The sequence below is a fragment of the Anabrus simplex genome, chromosome 1 (assembly GCF_040414725.1).
Source record: "Anabrus simplex isolate iqAnaSimp1 chromosome 1, ASM4041472v1, whole genome shotgun sequence".
Taxonomy (NCBI): Eukaryota; Metazoa; Arthropoda; class Insecta; order Orthoptera; family Tettigoniidae; genus Anabrus; species Anabrus simplex.
This window is the reverse complement of record NC_090265.1, coordinates 1,475,620,732-1,475,643,166: the sequence shown is the minus strand read 5'-3', so window position 1 is coordinate 1,475,643,166 and position 22,435 is coordinate 1,475,620,732.

Genomic DNA, 22,435 nt, shown 5'->3' with positions numbered 1-22,435 from the left:
CCCAAAATTTGAGCCCCCCCAGCGTGCCCCCTTCAGGGAATTTTGAGAATTTCCGATTTTTCTAGGGATCCTGGGGTCATCAGTTTCCCTCGTACCAAGTTTCAAATTTCTGAGATTTCTGGAAGTGCCTCATTAATTCACGTTTTTTTTCATTTTTAAATATTTATATATACATCGCTCCAGCCCGACTTGCTTTTATATATATAGATAGATGACGGATAAGCATGAGCACGTTGGAAAGTGCAGACTTCCACTTCGAGATTCATATCTCCTAAACGGTTTATGATATTACGAAACGGTTTGCGCCATCAGACGCCTCATTTATCGCTCTACATGTTTGTTTCTAAACCATTTCCTCGTATCTCCCATATTAAGGGGGTAAATTGAGTTCAAATTTTGAATAGGGTGAAATTTGGGTGCATTTTTAACATTTTACATTACATTTTGCCTACTTATGTATAAGCTAGAATCATGAAATTTGGTACACATATGTCCCTTAATCGTGCCAATGTGCGCACACAACATGATGATCCTATCATTGTTATAAGTGTGTCAAAGAATAAAATATACTTGTAAAAATCACCAAATTTACGAACAATCCAGAAATACGGCCAAATTTAACGTATAAGGGAGAGAGATACGACAAAATGTCACAGGACCAAAGTTGTAGATCACTCCGAATTGAAGGGACGTTGTGCCATCCGTTTTGTGATACGACTTACCGTTTAGCCAAAAAATAGCTCAGAAGGAATGTCTGCACAGTCATTAAAATTGCCTCCATATTTCGATATCCTTGGGGGTAAAAAGTGAAAAATTTGAACATCTTGGAATTTTCCCGTCGGTTAGGGTTCAAAAGCTATAATTTCACCAAATTTCAATTGTCTACCTCGTCTCGCAGGTTGTGCCGCCATCTTGATTTGGGGGGATGGGGGATAAAAATGAGGAAATTCCCGAAAATTTTTAAGCCCACGAAACCTATCGGTTATCGTTTTGGATATACTATACGACTGTGTTCTTATACTGAGCCCAAAATTTGAGCCCCCCCAGCGTGCCCCCTTCAGGGAATTTTGAGAATTTCCGATTTTTCTAGGGATCCTGGGGTCATCAGTTTCCCTCGTACCAAGTTTCAAATTTCTGAGATTTCTGGAAGTGCCTCATTAATTCACGTCTTTTTTCATTTTTAAATATTTATATATACATCGCTCCAGCCCGACTTGCTTTTATATATATAGATGACGGATAAGCATGAGCACGTTGGAAAGTGCAGACTTCCACTTCGAGATTCATATCTCCTAAACGGTTTATAATATTACGAAACGGTTTGCGCCATCAGACGCCTCATTTATCGCTCTACATGTTTGTTTCTAAACCATTTCCTCGTATCTCCCATATTAAGGGGGTAAATTGAGTTCAAATTTTGAATAGGGTGAAATTTGGGTGCATTTTTAACATTTTACATTACATTTTGCCTACTTATGTATAAGCTAGAATCATGAAATTTGGTACACATATGTCCCTTAATTGTGCCAATGTGCGCACACAACGTGATGATCCTATCATTGTTATAAGTGTGTCAAAGAATAAAATATACTTGTAAAAATCACCAAATTTACGAACAATCCAGAAATACGGCCAAATTTAACGTATAAGGGAGAGAGATACGACAAAATGTCACAGGACCAAAGTTGTAGATCACTCCGAATTGAAGGGACGTTGTGCCATCCGTTTTGTGATACGACTTACCGTTTAGCCAAAAAATAGCTCAGAAGGAATGTCTGCACAGTCATTAAAATTGCCTCCATATTTCGATATCCTTGGGGGTAAAAAGTGAAAAATTTGAACATCTTGGAATTTTCCCGTCGGTTAGGGTTCAAAAGCTATAATTTCACCAAATTTCAATTGTCTACCTCGTCTCGCAGGTTGTGCCGCCATCTTGATTTGGGGGGATGGGGGATAAAAATGAGGAAATTCCCGAAAATTTTTAAGCCCACGAAACCTATAGGTTATCGTTTTGGATATACTATACGACTGTGTTCTTATACTGAGCCCAAAATTTGAGCCCCCCCAGCGTGCCCCCTTCAGGGAATTTTGAGAATTTCCGATTTTTCTAGGGATCCTGGGGTCATCAGTTTCCCTCGTACCAAGTTTCAAATTTCTGAGATTTCTGGAAGTGCCTCATTAATTCACGTCTTTTTTCATTTTTAAATATTTATATATACATCGCTCCAGCCCGACTTGCTTTTATATATATAGATAGATGACGGATAAGCATGAGCACGTTGGAAAGTGCAGACTTCCACTTCGAGATTCATATCTCCTAAACGGTTTATGATATTACGAAACGGTTTGCACCATCAGACGCATCATTTATCGCTCTACATGTTTGTTTCTAAACCATTTCCTCGTATCTCCCATATTAAGGGGGTAAATTGAGTTCAAATTTTGAATAGGGTGAAATTTGGGTGCATTTTTAACATTTTACATTACATTTTGCCTACTTATGTATAAGCTAGAATCATGAAATTTGGTACACATATGTCCCTTAATCGTGCCAATGTGCGCACACAACATGATGATCCTATCATTGTTATAAGTGTGTCAAAGAATAAAATATACTTGTAAAAATCACCAAATTTACGAACAATCCAGAAATACGGCCAAATTTAACGTATAAGGGAGAGAGATACGACAAAATGTCACAGGACCAAAGTTGTAGATCACTCCGAATTGAAGGGACGTTGTGCCATCCGTTTTGTGATACGACTTACCGTTTAGCCAAAAAATAGCTCAGAAGGAATGTCTGCACAGTCATTAAAATTGCCTCCATATTTCGATATCCTTGGGGGTAAAAAGTGAAAAATTTGAACATCTTGGAATTTTCCCGTCGGTTAGGGTTCAAAAGCTATAATTTCACCAAATTTCAATTGTCTACCTCGTCTCGCAGGTTGTGCCGCCATCTTGATTTGGGGGGATGGGGGATAAAAATGAGGAAATTCCCGAAAATTTTTAAGCCCACGAAACCTATCGGTTATCGTTTTGGATATACTATACGACTGTGTTCTTATACTGAGCCCAAAATTTGAGCCCCCCCAGCGTGCCCCCTTCAGGGAATTTTGAGAATTTCCGATTTTTCTAGGGATCCTGGGGTCATCAGTTTCCCTCGTACCAAGTTTCAAATTTCTGAGATTTCTGGAAGTGCCTCATTAATTCACGTCTTTTTTCATTTTTAAATATTTATATATACATCGCTCCAGCCCGACTTGCTTTTATATATATAGATGACGGATAAGCATGAGCACGTTGGAAAGTGCAGACTTCCACTTCGAGATTCATATCTCCTAAACGGTTTATAATATTACGAAACGGTTTGCGCCATCAGACGCCTCATTTATCGCTCTACATGTTTGTTTCTAAACCATTTCCTCGTATCTCCCATATTAAGGGGGTAAATTGAGTTCAAATTTTGAATAGGGTGAAATTTGGGTGCATTTTTAACATTTTACATTACATTTTGCCTACTTATGTATAAGCTAGAATCATGAAATTTGGTACACATATGTCCCTTAATTGTGCCAATGTGCGCACACAACGTGATGATCCTATCATTGTTATAAGTGTGTCAAAGAATAAAATATACTTGTAAAAATCACCAAATTTACGAACAATCCAGAAATACGGCCAAATTTAACGTATAAGGGAGAGAGATACGACAAAATGTCACAGGACCAAAGTTGTAGATCACTCCGAATTGAAGGGACGTTGTGCCATCCGTTTTGTGATACGACTTACCGTTTAGCCAAAAAATAGCTCAGAAGGAATGTCTGCACAGTCATTAAAATTGCCTCCATATTTCGATATCCTTGGGGGTAAAAAGTGAAAAATTTGAACATCTTGGAATTTTCCCGTCGGTTAGGGTTCAAAAGCTATAATTTCACCAAATTTCAATTGTCTACCTCGTCTCGCAGGTTGTGCCGCCATCTTGATTTGGGGGGATGGGGGATAAAAATGAGGAAATTCCCGAAAATTTTTAAGCCCACGAAACCTATAGGTTATCGTTTTGGATATACTATACGACTGTGTTCTTATACTGAGCCCAAAATTTGAGCCCCCCCAGCGTGCCCCCTTCAGGGAATTTTGAGAATTTCCGATTTTTCTAGGGATCCTGGGGTCATCAGTTTCCCTCGTACCAAGTTTCAAATTTCTGAGATTTCTGGAAGTGCCTCATTAATTCACGTCTTTTTTCATTTTTAAATATTTATATATACATCGCTCCAGCCCGACTTGCTTTTATATATATAGATGACGGATAAGCATGAGCACGTTGGAAAGTGCAGACTTCCACTTCGAGATTCATATCTCCTAAACGGTTTATGATATTAAGAAACGGTTTGCGCCATCAGACGCCTCATTTATCGCTCTACATGTGTGTTTCTAAACCATTTCCTCGCATCTCCCATATTAAGGGGGTAAATTGAGTTCAAATTTTGAATAGGGTGAAATTTGGGTGCATTTTTAACATTTTACATTACATTTTGCCTACTTATGTATAAGCTAGAATCATGAAATTTGGTACACATATGTCCCTTAATCGTGCCAATGTGCGCACACAACATGATGATCCTATCATTGTTATAAGTGTGTCAAAGAATAAAATATACTTGTAAAAATCACCAAATTTACGAACAATCCAGAAATACGGCCAAATTTAACGTATAAGGGAGAGAGATACGACAAAATGTCACAGGACCAAAGTTGTAGATCACTCCGAATTGAAGGGACGTTGTGCCATCCGTTTTGTGATACGACTTACCGTTTAGCCAAAAAATAGCTCAGAAGGAATGTCTGCACAGTCATTAAAATTGCCTCCATATTTCGATATCCTTGGGGGTAAAAAGTGAAAAATTTGAACATCTTGGAATTTTCCCGTCGGTTAGGGTTCAAAAGCTATAATTTCACCAAATTTCAATTGTCTACCTCGTCTCGCAGGTTGTGCCGCCATCTTGATTTGGGGGGATGGGGGATAAAAATGAGGAAATTCCCGAAAATTTTTAAGCCCACGAAACCTATCGGTTATCGTTTTGGATATACTATACGACTGTGTTCTTATACTGAGCCCAAAATTTGAGCCCCCCCAGCGTGCCCCCTTCAGGGAATTTTGAGAATTTCCGATTTTTCTAGGGATCCTGGGGTCATCAGTTTCCCTCGTACCAAGTTTCAAATTTCTGAGATTTCTGGAAGTGCCTCATTAATTCACGTCTTTTTTCATTTTTAAATATTTATATATACATCGCTCCAGCCCGACTTGCTTTTATATATATAGAATATATATATAGATGGCGGATAAGCATGAGCACGTTGGAAAGTGCAGACTTCCACTTCGAGATTCATATCTCCTAAACGGTTTATAATATTACGAAACGGTTTGCGCCATCAGACGCCTCATTTATCGCTCTACATGTTTGTTTCTAAACAGTTTCCTCTTATCTCCCATATTAAGGGGGTAAATTGAGTTCAAATTTTGAATAGGGTGAAATTTGGGTGCATTTTTAACATTTTACATTACATTTTGCCTACTTATGTATAAGCTAGAATCATGAAATTTGGTACACATATGTCCCTTAATCGTGCCAATGTGCGCACACAACATGATGATCCTATCATTGTTATAAGTGTGTCAAAGAATAAAATATACTTGTAAAAATCACCAAATTTACGAACAATCCAGAAATACGGCCAAATTTAACGTATAAGGGAGAGAGATACGACAAAATGTCACAGGACCAAAGTTGTAGATCACTCCGAATTGAAGGGACGTTGTGCCATCCGTTTTGTGATACGACTTACCGTTTAGCCAAAAAATAGCTCAGAAGGAATGTCTGCACAGTCATTAAAATTGCCTCCATATTTCGATATCCTTGGGGGTAAAAAGTGAAAAATTTGAACATCTTGGAATTTTCCCGTCGGTTAGGGTTCAAAAGCTATAATTTCACCAAATTTCAATTGTCTACCTCGTCTCGCAGGTTGTGCCGCCATCTTGATTTGGGGGGATGGGGGATAAAAATGAGGAAATTCCCGAAAATTTTTAAGCCCACGAAACCTATCGGTTATCGTTTTGGATATACTATACGACTGTGTTCTTATACTGAGCCCAAAATTTGAGCCCCCCCAGCGTGCCCCCTTCAGGGAATTTTGAGAATTTCCGATTTTTCTAGGGATCCTGGGGTCATCAGTTTCCCTCGTACCAAGTTTCAAATTTCTGAGATTTCTGGAAGTGCCTCATTAATTCACGTCTTTTTTCATTTTTAAATATTTATATATACATCGCTCCAGCCCGACTTGCTTTTATATATATAGATGACGGATAAGCATGAGCACGTTGGAAAGTGCAGACTTCCACTTCGAGATTCATATCTCCTAAACGGTTTATAATATTACGAAACGGTTTGCGCCATCAGACGCCTCATTTATCGCTCTACATGTTTGTTTCTAAACCATTTCCTCGTATCTCCCATATTAAGGGGGTAAATTGAGTTCAAATTTTGAATAGGGTGAAATTTGGGTGCATTTTTAACATTTTACATTACATTTTGCCTACTTATGTATAAGCTAGAATCATGAAATTTGGTACACATATGTCCCTTAATTGTGCCAATGTGCGCACACAACGTGATGATCCTATCATTGTTATAAGTGTGTCAAAGAATAAAATATACTTGTAAAAATCACCAAATTTACGAACAATCCAGAAATACGGCCAAATTTAACGTATAAGGGAGAGAGATACGACAAAATGTCACAGGACCAAAGTTGTAGATCACTCCGAATTGAAGGGACGTTGTGCCATCCGTTTTGTGATACGACTTACCGTTTAGCCAAAAAATAGCTCAGAAGGAATGTCTGCACAGTCATTAAAATTGCCTCCATATTTCGATATCCTTGGGGGTAAAAAGTGAAAAATTTGAACATCTTGGAATTTTCCCGTCGGTTAGGGTTCAAAAGCTATAATTTCACCAAATTTCAATTGTCTACCTCGTCTCGCAGGTTGTGCCGCCATCTTGATTTGGGGGGATGGGGGATAAAAATGAGGAAATTCCCGAAAATTTTTAAGCCCACGAAACCTATAGGTTATCGTTTTGGATATACTATACGACTGTGTTCTTATACTGAGCCCAAAATTTGAGCCCCCCCAGCGTGCCCCCTTCAGGGAATTTTGAGAATTTCCGATTTTTCTAGGGATCCTGGGGTCATCAGTTTCCCTCGTACCAAGTTTCAAATTTCTGAGATTTCTGGAAGTGCCTCATTAATTCACGTCTTTTTTCATTTTTAAATATTTATATATACATCGCTCCAGCCCGACTTGCTTTTATATATATAGATGACGGATAAGCATGAGCACGTTGGAAAGTGCAGACTTCCACTTCGAGATTCATATCTCCTAAACGGTTTATAATATTACGAAACGGTTTGCGCCATCAGACGCCTCATTTATCGCTCTACATGTTTGTTTCTAAACCATTTCCTCGTATCTCCCATATTAAGGGGGTAAATTGAGTTCAAATTTTGAATAGGGTGAAATTTGGGTGCATTTTTAACATTTTACATTACATTTTGCCTACTTATGTATAAGCTAGAATCATGAAATTTGGTACACATATGTCCCTTGATTGTGCCAATGTGCGCACACAACGTGATGATCCTATCATTGTTATAAGTGTGTCAAAGAATAAAATATACTTGTAAAAATCACCAAATTTACGAACAATCCAGAAATACGGCCAAATTTAACGTATAAGGGAGAGAGATACGACAAAATGTCACAGGACCAAAGTTGTAGATCACTCCGAATTGAAGGGACGTTGTGCCATCCGTTTTGTGATACGACTTACCGTTTAGCCAAAAAATAGCTCAGAAGGAATGTCTGCACAGTCATTAAAATTGCCTCCATATTTCGATATCCTTGGGGGTAAAAAGTGAAAAATTTGAACATCTTGGAATTTTCCCGTCGGTTAGGGTTCAAAAGCTATAATTTCACCAAATTTCAATTGTCTACCTCGTCTCGCAGGTTGTGCCGCCATCTTGATTTGGGGGGATGGGGGATAAAAATGAGGAAATTCCCGAAAATTTTTAAGCCCACGAAACCTATAGGTTATCGTTTTGGATATACTATACGACTGTGTTCTTATACTGAGCCCAAAATTTGAGCCCCCCCAGCGTGCCCCCTTCAGGGAATTTTGAGAATTTCCGATTTTTCTAGGGATCCTGGGGTCATCAGTTTCCCTCGTACCAAGTTTCAAATTTCTGAGATTTCTGGAAGTGCCTCATTAATTCACGTCTTTTTTCATTTTTAAATATTTATATATACATCGCTCCAGCCCGACTTGCTTTTATATATATAGATGACGGATAAGCATGAGCACGTTGGAAAGTGCAGACTTCCACTTCGAGATTCATATCTCCTAAACGGTTTATGATATTAAGAAACGGTTTGCGCCATCAGACGCCTCATTTATCGCTCTACATGTGTGTTTCTAAACCATTTCCTCGCATCTCCCATATTAAGGGGGTAAATTGAGTTCAAATTTTGAATAGGGTGAAATTTGGGTGCATTTTTAACATTTTACATTACATTTTGCCTACTTATGTATAAGCTAGAATCATGAAATTTGGTACACATATGTCCCTTAATCGTGCCAATGTGCGCACACAACATGATGATCCTATCATTGTTATAAGTGTGTCAAAGAATAAAATATACTTGTAAAAATCACCAAATTTACGAACAATCCAGAAATACGGCCAAATTTAACGTATAAGGGAGAGAGATACGACAAAATGTCACAGGACCAAAGTTGTAGATCACTCCGAATTGAAGGGACGTTGTGCCATCCGTTTTGTGATACGACTTACCGTTTAGCCAAAAAATAGCTCAGAATGAATGTCTGCACAGTCATTAAAATTGCCTCCATATTTCGATATCCTTGGGGGTAAAAAGTGAAAAATTTGAACATCTTGGAATTTTCCCGTCGGTTAGGGTTCAAAAGCTATAATTTCACCAAATTTCAATTGTCTACCTCGTCTCGCAGGTTGTGCCGCCATCTTGATTTGGGGGGATGGGGGATAAAAATGAGGAAATTCCCGAAAATTTTTAAGCCCACGAAACCTATAGGTTATCGTTTTGGATATACTATACGACTGTGTTCTTATACTGAGCCCAAAATTTGAGCCCCCCCAGCGTGCCCCCTTCAGGGAATTTTGAGAATTTCCGATTTTTCTAGGGATCCTGGGGTCATCAGTTTCCCTCGTACCAAGTTTCAAATTTCTGAGATTTCTGGAAGTGCCTCATTAATTCACGTCTTTTTTCATTTTTAAATATTTATATATACATCGCTCCAGCCCGACTTGCTTTTATATATATAGATTATATATATAGATGACGGATAAGCATGAGCACGTTGGAAAGTGCAGACTTCCACTTCGAGATTCATATCTCCTAAACGGTTTATAATATTACGAAACGGTTTGCGCCATCAGACGCCTCATTTATCGCTCTACATGTTTGTTTCTAAACAGTTTCCTCGTATCTCCTATATTAAGGGGGTAAATTGAGTTCAAATTTTGAATAGGGTGAAATTTGGGTGCATTTTTAACATTTTACATTACATTTTGCCTACTTATGTATAAGCTAGAATCATGAAATTTGGTACACATATGTCCCTTAATCGTGCCAATGTGCGCACACAACATGATGATCCTATCATTGTTATAAGTGTGTCAAAGAATAAAATATACTTGTAAAAATCACCAAATTTACGAACAATCCAGAAATACGGCCAAATTTAACGTATAAGGGAGAGAGATACGACAAAATGTCACAGGACCAAAGTTGTAGATCACTCCGAATTGAAGGGACGTTGTGCCATCCGTTTTGTGATACGACTTACCGTTTAGCCAAAAAATAGCTCAGAATGAATGTCTGCACAGTCATTAAAATTGCCTCCATATTTCGATATCCTTGGGGGTAAAAAGTGAAAAATTTGAACATCTTGGAATTTTCCCGTCGGTTAGGGTTCAAAAGCTATAATTTCACCAAATTTCAATTGTCTACCTCGTCTCGCAGGTTGTGCCGCCATCTTGATTTGGGGGGATGGGGGATAAAAATGAGGAAATTCCCGAAAATTTTTAAGCCCACGAAACCTATAGGTTATCGTTTTGGATATACTATACGACTGTGTTCTTATACTTAGCCCAAAATTTGAGCCCCCCCAGCGTGCCCCCTTCAGGGAATTTTGAGAATTTCCGATTTTTCTAGGGATCCTGGGGTCATCAGTTTCCCTCGTACCAAGTTTCAAATTTCTGAGATTTCTGGAAGTGCCTCATTAATTCACGTCTTTTTTCATTTTTAAATATTTATATATACATCGCTCCAGCCCGACTTGCTTTTATATATATAGATGACGGATAAGCATGAGCACGTTGGAAAGTGCAGACTTCCACTTCGAGATTCATATCTCCTAAACGGTTTATGATATTACGAAACGGTTTGCGCCATCAGACGCCTCATTTATCGCTCTACATGTTTGTTTCTAAACCATTTCCTCGTATCTCCCATATTAAGGGGGTAAATTGAGCTCAAATTTTGAATAGGGTGAAATTTGGGTGCATTTTTAACATTTTACATTACATTTTGCCTACTTATGTATAAGCTAGAATCATGAAATTTGGTACACATATGTCCCTTAATCGTGCCAATGTGCGCACACAACATGATGATCCTATCATTGTTATAAATGTGTCAAAGAATAAAATATACTTGTAAAAATCACCAAATTTACGAACAATCCAGAAATACGGCCAAATTTAACGTATAAGGGAGAGAGATACGACAAAATGTCACAGGACCAAAGTTGTAGATCACTCCGAATTGAAGGGACGTTGTGCCATCCGTTTTGTGATACGACTTACCGTTTAGCCAAAAAATAGCTCAGAAGGAATGTCTGCACAGTCATTAAAATTGCCTCCATATTTCGATATCCTTGGGGGTAAAAAGCGAAAAATTTGAACATCTTGGAATTTTCCCGTCGGTTAGGGTTCAAAAGCTATAATTTCACCAAATTTCAATTGTCTACCTCGTCTCGCAGGTTGTGCCGCCATCTTGATTTGGGGGGATGGGGGATAAAAATGAGGAAATTCCCGAAAATTTTTAAGCCCACGAAACCTATAGGTTATCGTTTTGGATATACTATACGACTGTGTTCTTATACTGAGCCCAAAATTTGAGCCCCCCCAGCGTGCCCCCTTCAGGGAATTTTGAGAATTTCCGATTTTTCTAGGGATCCTGGGGTCATCAGTTTCCCTCGTACCAAGTTTCAAATTTCTGAGATTTCTGGAAGTGCCTCATTAATTCACGTCTTTTTTCATTTTTAAATATTTATATATACATCGCTCCAGCCCGACTTGCTTTTATATATATAGATGACGGATAAGCATGAGCACGTTGGAAAGTGCAGACTTCCACTTCGAGATTCATATCTCCTAAACGGTTTATGATATTACGAAACGGTTTGCGCCATCAGACGCCTCATTTATCGCTCTACATGTTTGTTTCTAAACCATTTCCTCGTATCTCCCATATTAAGGGGGTAAATTGAGCTCAAATTTTGAATAGGGTGAAATTTGGGTGCATTTTTAACATTTTACATTACATTTTGCCTACTTATGTATAAGCTAGAATCATGAAATTTGGTACACATATGTCCCTTAATCGTGCCAATGTGCGCACACAACATGATGATCCTATCATTGTTATAAATGTGTCAAAGAATAAAATATACTTGTAAAAATCACCAAATTTACGAACAATCCAGAAATACGGCCAAATTTAACGTATAAGGGAGAGAGATACGACAAAATGTCACAGGACCAAAGTTGTAGATCACTCCGAATTGAAGGGACGTTGTGCCATCCGTTTTGTGATACGACTTACCGTTTAGCCAAAAAATAGCTCAGAAGGAATGTCTGCACAGTCATTAAAATTGCCTCCATATTTCGATATCCTTGGGGGTAAAAAGCGAAAAATTTGAACATCTTGGAATTTTCCCGTCGGTTAGGGTTCAAAAGCTATAATTTCACCAAATTTCAATTGTCTACCTCGTCTCGCAGGTTGTGCCGCCATCTTGATTTGGGGGGATGGGGGATAAAAATGAGGAAATTCCCGAAAATTTTTAAGCCCACGAAACCTATAGGTTATCGTTTTGGATATACTATACGACTGTGTTCTTATACTGAGCCCAAAATTTGAGCCCCCCCAGCGTGCCCCCTTCAGGGAATTTTGAGAATTTCCGATTTTTCTAGGGATCCTGGGGTCATCAGTTTCCCTCGTACCAAGTTTCAAATTTCTGAGATTTCTGGAAGTGCCTCATTAATTCACGTCTTTTTTCATTTTTAAATATTTATATATACATCGCTCCAGCCCGACTTGCTTTTATATATATAGATGACGGATAAGCATGAGCACGTTGGAAAGTGCAGACTTCCACTTCGAGATTCATATCTCCTAAACGGTTTATGATATTAAGAAACGGTTTGCGCCATCAGACGCCTCATTTATCGCTCTACATGTGTGTTTCTAAACCATTTCCTCGCATCTCCCATATTAAGGGGGTAAATTGAGTTAAAATTTTGAATAGGGCGAAATTTGGGTGCATTTTTAACATTTTACTTTACATTTTGCCTACTTATGTATAAGCTAGAATCATGAAATTTGGTACACATATGTCCCTTAATTGTGCCAATGTGCGCACACAACGTGATGATCCTATCATTGTTATAAGTGTGTCAAAGAATAAAATATACTTGTAAAAATCACCAAATTTACGAACAATCCAGAAATACGGCCAAATTTAACGTATAAGGGAGAGAGATACGACAAAATGTCACAGGACCAAAGTTGTAGATCACTCCGAATTGAAGGGACGTTGTGCCATCCGTTTTGTGATACGACTTACCGTTTAGCCAAAAAATAGCTCAGAAGGAATGTCTGCACAGTCATTAAAATTGCCTCCATATTTCGATATCCTTGGGGGTAAAAAGTGAAAAATTTGAACATCTTGGAATTTTCCCGTCGGTTAGGGTTCAAAAGCTATAATTTCACCAAATTTCAATTGTCTACCTCGTCTCGCAGGTTGTGCCGCCATCTTGATTTGGGGGGATCGGGGATAAAAATGAGGAAATTCCCGAAAATTTTTAAGCCCACGAAACCTATAGGTTATCGTTTTGGATATACTATACGACTGTGTTCTTATACTGAGCCCAAAATTTGAGCCCCCCCAGCGTGCCCCCTTCAGGGAATTTTGAGAATTTCCGATTTTTCTAGGGATCCTGGGGTCATCAGTTTCCCTCGTACCAAGTTTCAAATTTCTGAGATTTCTGGAAGTGCCTCATTAATTCACGTTTTTTTTCATTTTTAAATATTTATATATACATCGCTCCAGCCCGACTTGCTTTTATATATATAGATGACGGATAAGCATGAGCACGTTGGAAAGTGCAGACTTCCACTTCGAGATTCATATCTCCTAAACGGTTTATAATATTACGAAACGGTTTGCGCCATCAGACGCCTCATTTATCGCTCTACATGTTTGTTTCTAAACCATTTCCTCGTATCTCCCATATTAAGGGGGTAAATTGAGTTCAAATTTTGAATAGGGTGAAATTTGGGTGCATTTTTAACATTTTACATTACATTTTGCCTACTTATGTATAAGCTAGAATCATGAAATTTGGTACACATATGTCCCTTAATCGTGCCAATGTGCGCACACAACATGATGATCCTATCATTGTTATAAGTGTGTCAAAGAATAAAATATACTTGTAAAAATCACCAAATTTACGAACAATCCAGAAATACGGCCAAATTTAACGTATAAGGGAGAGAGATACGACAAAATGTCACAGGACCAAAGTTGTAGATCACTCCGAATTGAAGGGACGTTGTGCCATCCGTTTTGTGATACGACTTACCGTTTAGCCAAAAAATAGCTCAGAAGGAATGTCTGCACAGTCATTAAAATTGCCTCCATATTTCGATATCCTTGGGGGTAAAAAGTGAAAAATTTGAACATCTTGGAATTTTCCCGTCGGTTAGGGTTCAAAAGCTATAATTTCACCAAATTTCAATTGTCTACCTCGTCTCGCAGGTTGTGCCGCCATCTTGATTTGGGGGGATGGGGGATAAAAATGAGGAAATTCCCGAAAATTTTTAAGCCCACGAAACCTATAGGTTATCGTTTTGGATATACTATACGACTGTGTTCTTATACTGAGCCCAAAATTTGAGCCCCCCCAGCGTGCCCCCTTCAGGGAATTTTGAGAATTTCCGATTTTTCTAGGGATCCTGGGGTCATCAGTTTCCCTCGTACCAAGTTTCAAATTTCTGAGATTTCTGGAAGTGCCTCATTAATTCACGTCTTTTTTCATTTTTAAATATTTATATATACATCGCTCCAGCCCGACTTGCTTTTATATATATAGATGACGGATAAGCATGAGCACGTTGGAAAGTGCAGACTTCCACTTCGAGATTCATATCTCCTAAACGGTTTATGATATTACGAAACGGTTTGCGCCATCAGACGCCTCATTTATCGCTCTACATGTGTGTTTCTAAACCATTTCCTCGCATCTCCCATATTAAGGGGGTAAATTGAGTTAAAATTTTGAATAGGGCGAAATTTGGGTGCATTTTTAACATTTTACTTTACATTTTGCCTACTTATGTATAAGCTAGAATCATGAAATTTGGTACACATATGTCCCTTAATTGTGCCAATGTGCGCACACAACGTGATGATCCTATCATTGTTATAAGTGTGTCAAAGAATAAAATATACTTGTAAAAATCACCAAATTTACGAACAATCCAGAAATACGGCCAAATTTAACGTATAAGGGAGAGAGATACGACAAAATGTCACAGGACCAAAGTTGTAGATCACTCCGAATTGAAGGGACGTTGTGCCATCCGTTTTGTGATACGACTTACCGTTTAGCCAAAAAATAGCTCAGAAGGAATGTCTGCACAGTCATTAAAATTGCCTCCATATTTCGATATCCTTGGGGGTAAAAAGTGAAAAATTTGAACATCTTGGAATTTTCCCGTCGGTTAGGGTTCAAAAGCTATAATTTCACCAAATTTCAATTGTCTACCTCGTCTCGCAGGTTGTGCCGCCATCTTGATTTGGGGGGATCGGGGATAAAAATGAGGAAATTCCCGAAAATTTTTAAGCCCACGAAACCTATAGGTTATCGTTTTGGATATACTATACGACTGTGTTCTTATACTGAGCCCAAAATTTGAGCCCCCCCAGCGTGCCCCCTTCAGGGAATTTTGAGAATTTCCGATTTTTCTAGGGATCCTGGGGTCATCAGTTTCCCTCGTACCAAGTTTCAAATTTCTGAGATTTCTGGAAGTGCCTCATTAATTCACGTTTTTTTTCATTTTTAAATATTTATATATACATCGCTCCAGCCCGACTTGCTTTTATATATATAGATGACGGATAAGCATGAGCACGTTGGAAAGTGCAGACTTCCACTTCGAGATTCATATCTCCTAAACGGTTTATAATATTACGAAACGGTTTGCGCCATCAGACGCCTCATTTATCGCTCTACATGTTTGTTTCTAAACCATTTCCTCGTATCTCCCATATTAAGGGGGTAAATTGAGTTCAAATTTTGAATAGGGTGAAATTTGGGTGCATTTTTAACATTTTACATTACATTTTGCCTACTTATGTATAAGCTAGAATCATGAAATTTGGTACACATATGTCCCTTAATCGTGCCAATGTGCGCACACAACATGATGATCCTATCATTGTTATAAATGTGTCAAAGAATAAAATATACTTGTAAAAATCACCAAATTTACGAACAATCCAGAAATACGGCCAAATTTAACGTATAAGGGAGAGAGATACGACAAAATGTCACAGGACCAAAGTTGTAGATCACTCCGAATTGAAGGGACGTTGTGCCATCCGTTTTGTGATACGACTTACCGTTTAGCCAAAAAATAGCTCAGAAGGAATGTCTGCACAGTCATTAAAATTGCCTCCATATTTCGATATCCTTGGGGGTAAAAAGCGAAAAATTTGAACATCTTGGAATTTTCCCGTCGGTTAGGGTTCAAAAGCTATAATTTCACCAAATTTCAATTGTCTACCTCGTCTCGCAGGTTGTGCCGCCATCTTGATTTGGGGGGATGGGGGATAAAAATGAGGAAATTCCCGAAAATTTTTAAGCCCACGAAACCTATAGGTTATCGTTTTGGATATACTATACGACTGTGTTCTTATACTGAGCCCAAAATTTGAGCCCCCCCAGCGTGCCCCCTTCAGGGAATTTTGAGAATTTCCGATTTTTCTAGGGATCCTGGGGTCATCAGTTTCCCTCGTACCAAGTTTCAAATTTCTGAGATTTCTGGAAGTGCCTCATTAATTCACGTCTTTTTTCATTTTTAAATATTTATATATACATCGCTCCAGCCCGACTTGCTTTTATATATATAGATTTCGTTCACCAAGTTGTTTCCAAGGAGTCTCTCGCCTGTCTAATGGGAGTGGGATTCCGTTTCTCCCATACGTCCGAGGCTTGCTTAAAATGTTCTGAGCTCGATAAATTCATGAATCAGGATGCTACCCTACTTACACATAATCCCAGTGAGGATCTCTCCTCTAACGGCTTATGGACCACCGGTGGATCGTATAATCCTAACCGCCTGAGCACAAGAGGGGCCATGACTCAGAATATGTCCGAGATGCCCACTCCCATTCCATAGCAAACTGGTGTGCCGACTCTCAGGACCACTTACTCGGCCACTCAGCCTTTTCCCACGGTTCAGGAACTAGGACGTTACTACAGTGACCCACACCATGATCCATTAATAATAATAATAATAATAATAATAATAATAATAATAATAATAATAATAATAATAATAATAATAATAATAATAATAATAATAATAATAATGTTCTGGACCGTCGTCAAAATATGCGGACCGCGCTGGAAGCATGTCCTGGCCGGGTAATGACTACGAATGCAGTCCGGCAGCGGGTTAATTACCGCCATGGTACCCAAGAAGGCACCACGCCGGATCTCCTCGTGGATTTGATCCATATTAAAAATGCGTATAGGAAAATATGGCAGAGATTTAGGGACCCAATTGACCGGGCGGAATACCTGGAGCTAGCCCAGGAAGTACGAAATCGATTGCTGGTAAGAAAGATTGAAGAATGGGAGGATCTTTGCCGTCATATCGTGAATTTTGGCGGATAATATATAAAATGTTAAGCATTAAATTATAAATTTCAGTGTAATACCATAGAAAACTATACAAGCTGAAAGCGCATACTTATTTTGTAAGTAAGTAGTCAGCTAAAAGCCTCTTTGGTTCATTTTGCATTGTTATGCTATTCCTACGACTGACAAGGACAGTGTCATGCGGTTGGTAAATTAGCACCATCTTTATCCAGCGCCAGGAACCATGTGATACATGATTTCATCTTCGGGATTTGTAAAGAACTTTAGGAGACAGCATTGGAAGCCGGCCAGTGGGCCGTGATCACACAGGAATTGTGCTCATATTTGCCACACCCGCAGCATTGTCCCTTCTAGCTACTCAATACGCCCAACAGTCTAGTTCTCAACAGAGCTGTAATCGGCTGGCGTGACGTGTGATTCCAATAAAAACGGAAAATGATCGGCACTTACAACTTTGTAAATAACTTTAGGAGACAGAATTGGAAGCCGGCCAGTGGGCAGTGATCACACAGGAATTGTGCCCATATTTGCCACACCCACAGCATTGTCCCTTCAAGCTCTAGCTACGCAATACGCCAAACTGTGAATTTCAGAACGGAGATGTGATCGGCTGGCGTGACGTGTTATTCCAATAAAAACGGAAAATGATCGCACTTACAACTTAGTAAATACGTTCTCATTGGACAAAAATCTTGTTCTCAAAATACAGCATCGTATAAATTTCAATACTTTGCTCTTGCCAGGGTGTTCACGTGCTGGTGTGATCCTTACGACTAGACTGGTGATGGAACCCGTACCAAAGGTGGTTCAGCGGAAGGCTGCATGATTCGTGCTTAACGATTTCAATCCTAGTAGTGTGATGAGAACTATAGGGAAATTAGGAAAGTAGAGGCTGAGGACAAGAAGAAGGAATGTACAAATAAAAGTGCGACACCCCTACGTATAAGCCAGCTTGAAGAAAATTGAGTGGTCGACTAGAAAATCCTTGTTATACGAGCCTTAGCCTACAAGGAATACAAGGCCTGCCCAATAGACACTCATAGCTGTCCGCCCTGTGGATGCTATATTTGCCGCTAGAGGCGCTGCAATTCAACCTCACATGAACACCTCGGTTGGCGGTATTTCTACACATTGTGTGCTTACTGGTGACGTCGTATTGTTAAAATACGTCAATTATATTACAATGGTGTACTGTTGCGTACCGTTTTGTATACAAGGCTCTAGAAATAAAGTTACTTGGAACTAGTTTCAGTGAATTCCCCGCCAAGAGCCAACTACGGAATTATGGATGAAAGCAATAAGCAAACAAGATATGGTACAGTAAAAACGCAGACAATGTGACGGCAAAAATTAGGTTACTTTTTCTTATTGCTCCTGTTCTGATGATAATAATATTATCTTCGTTATACATCTCCTGGCCCGAGAGACAGTGTCAACGTCTAGGAATCCCGCCTCCCTCTTCAGGGGAGGAATGAAAATATTTAGTAGTTACATGATTCGTCAACATTAGCATATTATTTGGGAAGGCAATGCCAGACTCCTTGGGTGTCATGGCCATCGTATTTGGCACAAATATTAGAGTAGGTACCCCAGGACTTGAAGGGTCTCTCATACTTTAATTATTTCCATGGTATACTCTACATGAAACTCACACTGAGAATTGCTAGTGTCGAAACTGTGATTTGAACCTTGGAATATTCCAAGAGTGCAGCTGCCCATTCTTATCACGGAGCGTAAGTTAAAGTGCTCGTCTATGCAGGAGGAAGAGAAGAATTGTTGTGGAACGTAAAGTGGCATAATATGTATGTAGTTCCTTTTTCCCTTCCAGTTTTCGTGAAAAATAACCAGAAAATGAATATAAATAGCCTTCAATAAGCTTCTAAATGGTTTTTTCTTATTTTTAGGAACAAAATAAATAAAATGTATCTTTCCCAACTTTTGCAACCGTTAGTTAGTGAACAAATCGCACACGCGGATGAACCGGCAGCAACGAATCCAGAGTTAGCAAGAAATTTGCAAACACAACTGGAAAGCATCGGAAAGGAAGCCGAAGTAGCACCATGCGTTTCTATGTCGAGTGCTGCAATGTCATATATTGGAGAGTATTTGGTAAGAGTTGTCGAAGGCATCATGCTATGTCAAGAGTGTGTTGATAAAATTAGTAGTATCCAGAGTCCATCTCCACTAACGTAATTAATAAAAATCAAAGACAGAGGTGGTCCCAGGTACTCAAAGCCAAGTTTTGTTTCACTGGTGATGAATCAGGAGCAAGTATGGGACGAAATGATATCGGTAACGCTGGGCAGTCCAAAAATAGCACAAACATTAACCGAAATACTGTTGCCACATGTTGCTAAAAATCCTATTCTACAGTGTGGGAAAAGCGATCATCCTGAGGAACCAAGCGGAATAATACTGCAGAAGTTTCTGCGCCCGTCTGTCACTAACTACACTAATGGCATGACAGATGAGTATCGCCGAGAATACTTCTTGAGAAGAAAAACAATTTATGAGAAGAAAATATCAAGAACATATTTAAAGTCGATCCTTTTCACTGAAAATCTACAGTGCGGTAGTAAAAATATCTAGTGCAGACCTTATATCCTTTTAAATGACAGACATAAATTTCGACCCTTATGGGTGTTACCTGAAATGAAAATCCACATCTGAATTGAACTCCTAGGGTTAAAAAGTGAACATATATTATGTTCTACTTCATTCTGCTCAGTAACGTATATAATATACAGGAAGTATAGTGTAAAGGTAAATTTGTGCTGGTTTTAACTCCCATTAGAAATGCTAGTGGGTGTTGATGTGAAGTGGTATACTAGCGGGGCAGTGGTCAAGACGCGCACTGCCAGGCGGACACTGTTTCTGAAGAGACCACTGCGAGTGAGCAGGCTTTGTATTCTTTGTACGTTAAGTACGAGCAAAGCCGATTCACGTACAATGGAAGGAAAACAGCAGAAAACAAAGTATGGCCAATATTCGTTTGTAAATCGAAGAACTGATATTTGGAACGCTTACCTCCGGAAATCTTCGAACATTTTCTTACAACTATTATCTATTTCATAATGCTGCCAATTTTCAGTACATTTCTGAATGACGGTGTGTTAAATTTAATGTTAAGTCACTGTACTGCTCAACATGCTGTAAATTTTCGTGTTAAGGTATTATATCTATTTAAGTTATATGTGGATTTCTGTGATACTCTATTTGTAAAGAAATATTTCAGCAATATTATGTAAATGTTGTCTGAATTCCTACGTTATTGATTGCAATTATATTACAGTAATATTTCATTTTTAAAATTTCGTAATTTTTACTATTGCATTCTTAGTCCTTTCATTTCTTTGTAATAAAATATCTTATTATGTATTTTTCTATAATATTTCATGCTCATGCAATTCTCTGCTTGTTTTTGTTGCTGTTCATGTTGTTGTTTCGTCCGGATTGTATGTTTCAATTTAATTTGGTTGCTGTGTTTTCGGATGCAAGTATTACCACCAGGATATCATCCAATGGCCATGTATATGTTAATAATAACAGTTCAGTAAATATATTTTTGTTAAGTTCTAAATAACTCTTATTTTTCAGATTTCATGGGAGAGGGTTTACATTCTGTACCACCACACTCACTTCTATATCGAATACTTTTTTCTTCAGTGTACGTACATAGAACTGACGGTTTCTCACACAGAACTCTCAGTAACACAGCTTATACGAGCTCTAACACTAATTAAGTGTGGCATCAACGGTACGAAGAAGAGACCTTACTGCTTCGAACACGTCAATTTAACTCCCAAGGAAGCGTAATGAGATAACATATATTTTTTGGATGATGATGATGGCTGTTGTTTAAATTGGCTTAACATCTGAGGTCATCATCCCCAGCAGAATTTTAGTATCAGAATACAAAGCTTCGTGTTCGGATCATGACAACGCAATATAGCAAAGAAGAAACTGTTGGCAGATGTCACAGATTACAAAGTTCAAGCGTCATGAATATGTACGCAAACATTTTTCATTATTTCCTTAATTATATTTTCAAACTTTCCTTACTTTCTGGCAGTTCGTCATGAGTTAATTCAGAAACAAAATTAAACTTCTGGAAGATTATGAATATTTCCAACATTTGCTATCCGTGAGAATTATTCGTTAGTGTAGGATATCAGAATCGGCGTTAATATTCGGCTTCTTTCACAATTACGCACACCCTGGTGGGGTTGTGGGTACGAACTGTATAACGTAAGTAAATTCAGCCCTGTTTTACGACCGATTGTTCTTCCAGGCGTAAACCATTTGTCTATCAATCTCATCACTATATTCGTGTTTCTATGGTGGTTGTTTGTGTGGAATATCGTGTACCTATACAGAAATGTGGTTTGGAACGATAAAGCTGAATGCCCAGTTTTCAAGCTAGAGGAATTAACTTGCTGCGGATAAAATGCTTTATCCTACCGGGAATCAATCCCGGTTCCCTACAGACAAAAGACCGCAAAGAACACAATTCATCCAATGGGCCAGACATCGAAAAGGACGTGAATGATTCCATAAATTCTAGTTTAATTCACTACCAAGAAATGTTACTTCTCTGCCTCATAAATTCTCCGCAAAGTACAGATTTCTTATTCCATGGATATTTATTACTTTTGAGTCTCTATTCAAGCCATAAAGTTGAACAAGTAGATATCGTAGTTTTATGACATGAAGTACTTTACAAATTCCGCAAAGTCAATTACAATTCTCTACCGTATATAACTCGCAGTGCCGTATATAAGGATCATTCTAAAACTAAAAGGATTTGAAAGTTCAATGCAGAAACAACCGAACTGGGATATGGAAGAAGTTGTGGTTGATTATTTGAAGCATAAGCAGAAAAAGTGTCACTAGCACCAAATTACCTATTCTTTATTATCTTGTGCATTTTAAACATAAACCTTATTTTAAATATAGTGAAACACTATATGAGATAAGATCAAAGTTGATTTGAAATTATAAGTATCTAATTGTCAACTGGTGAGCTATAGAAGACGTGGAGGAAGTTTTCTCTTCTAAATAATATAAAAATCAAGCAATTGTATGCAGCTTTACGTGTCTTTTG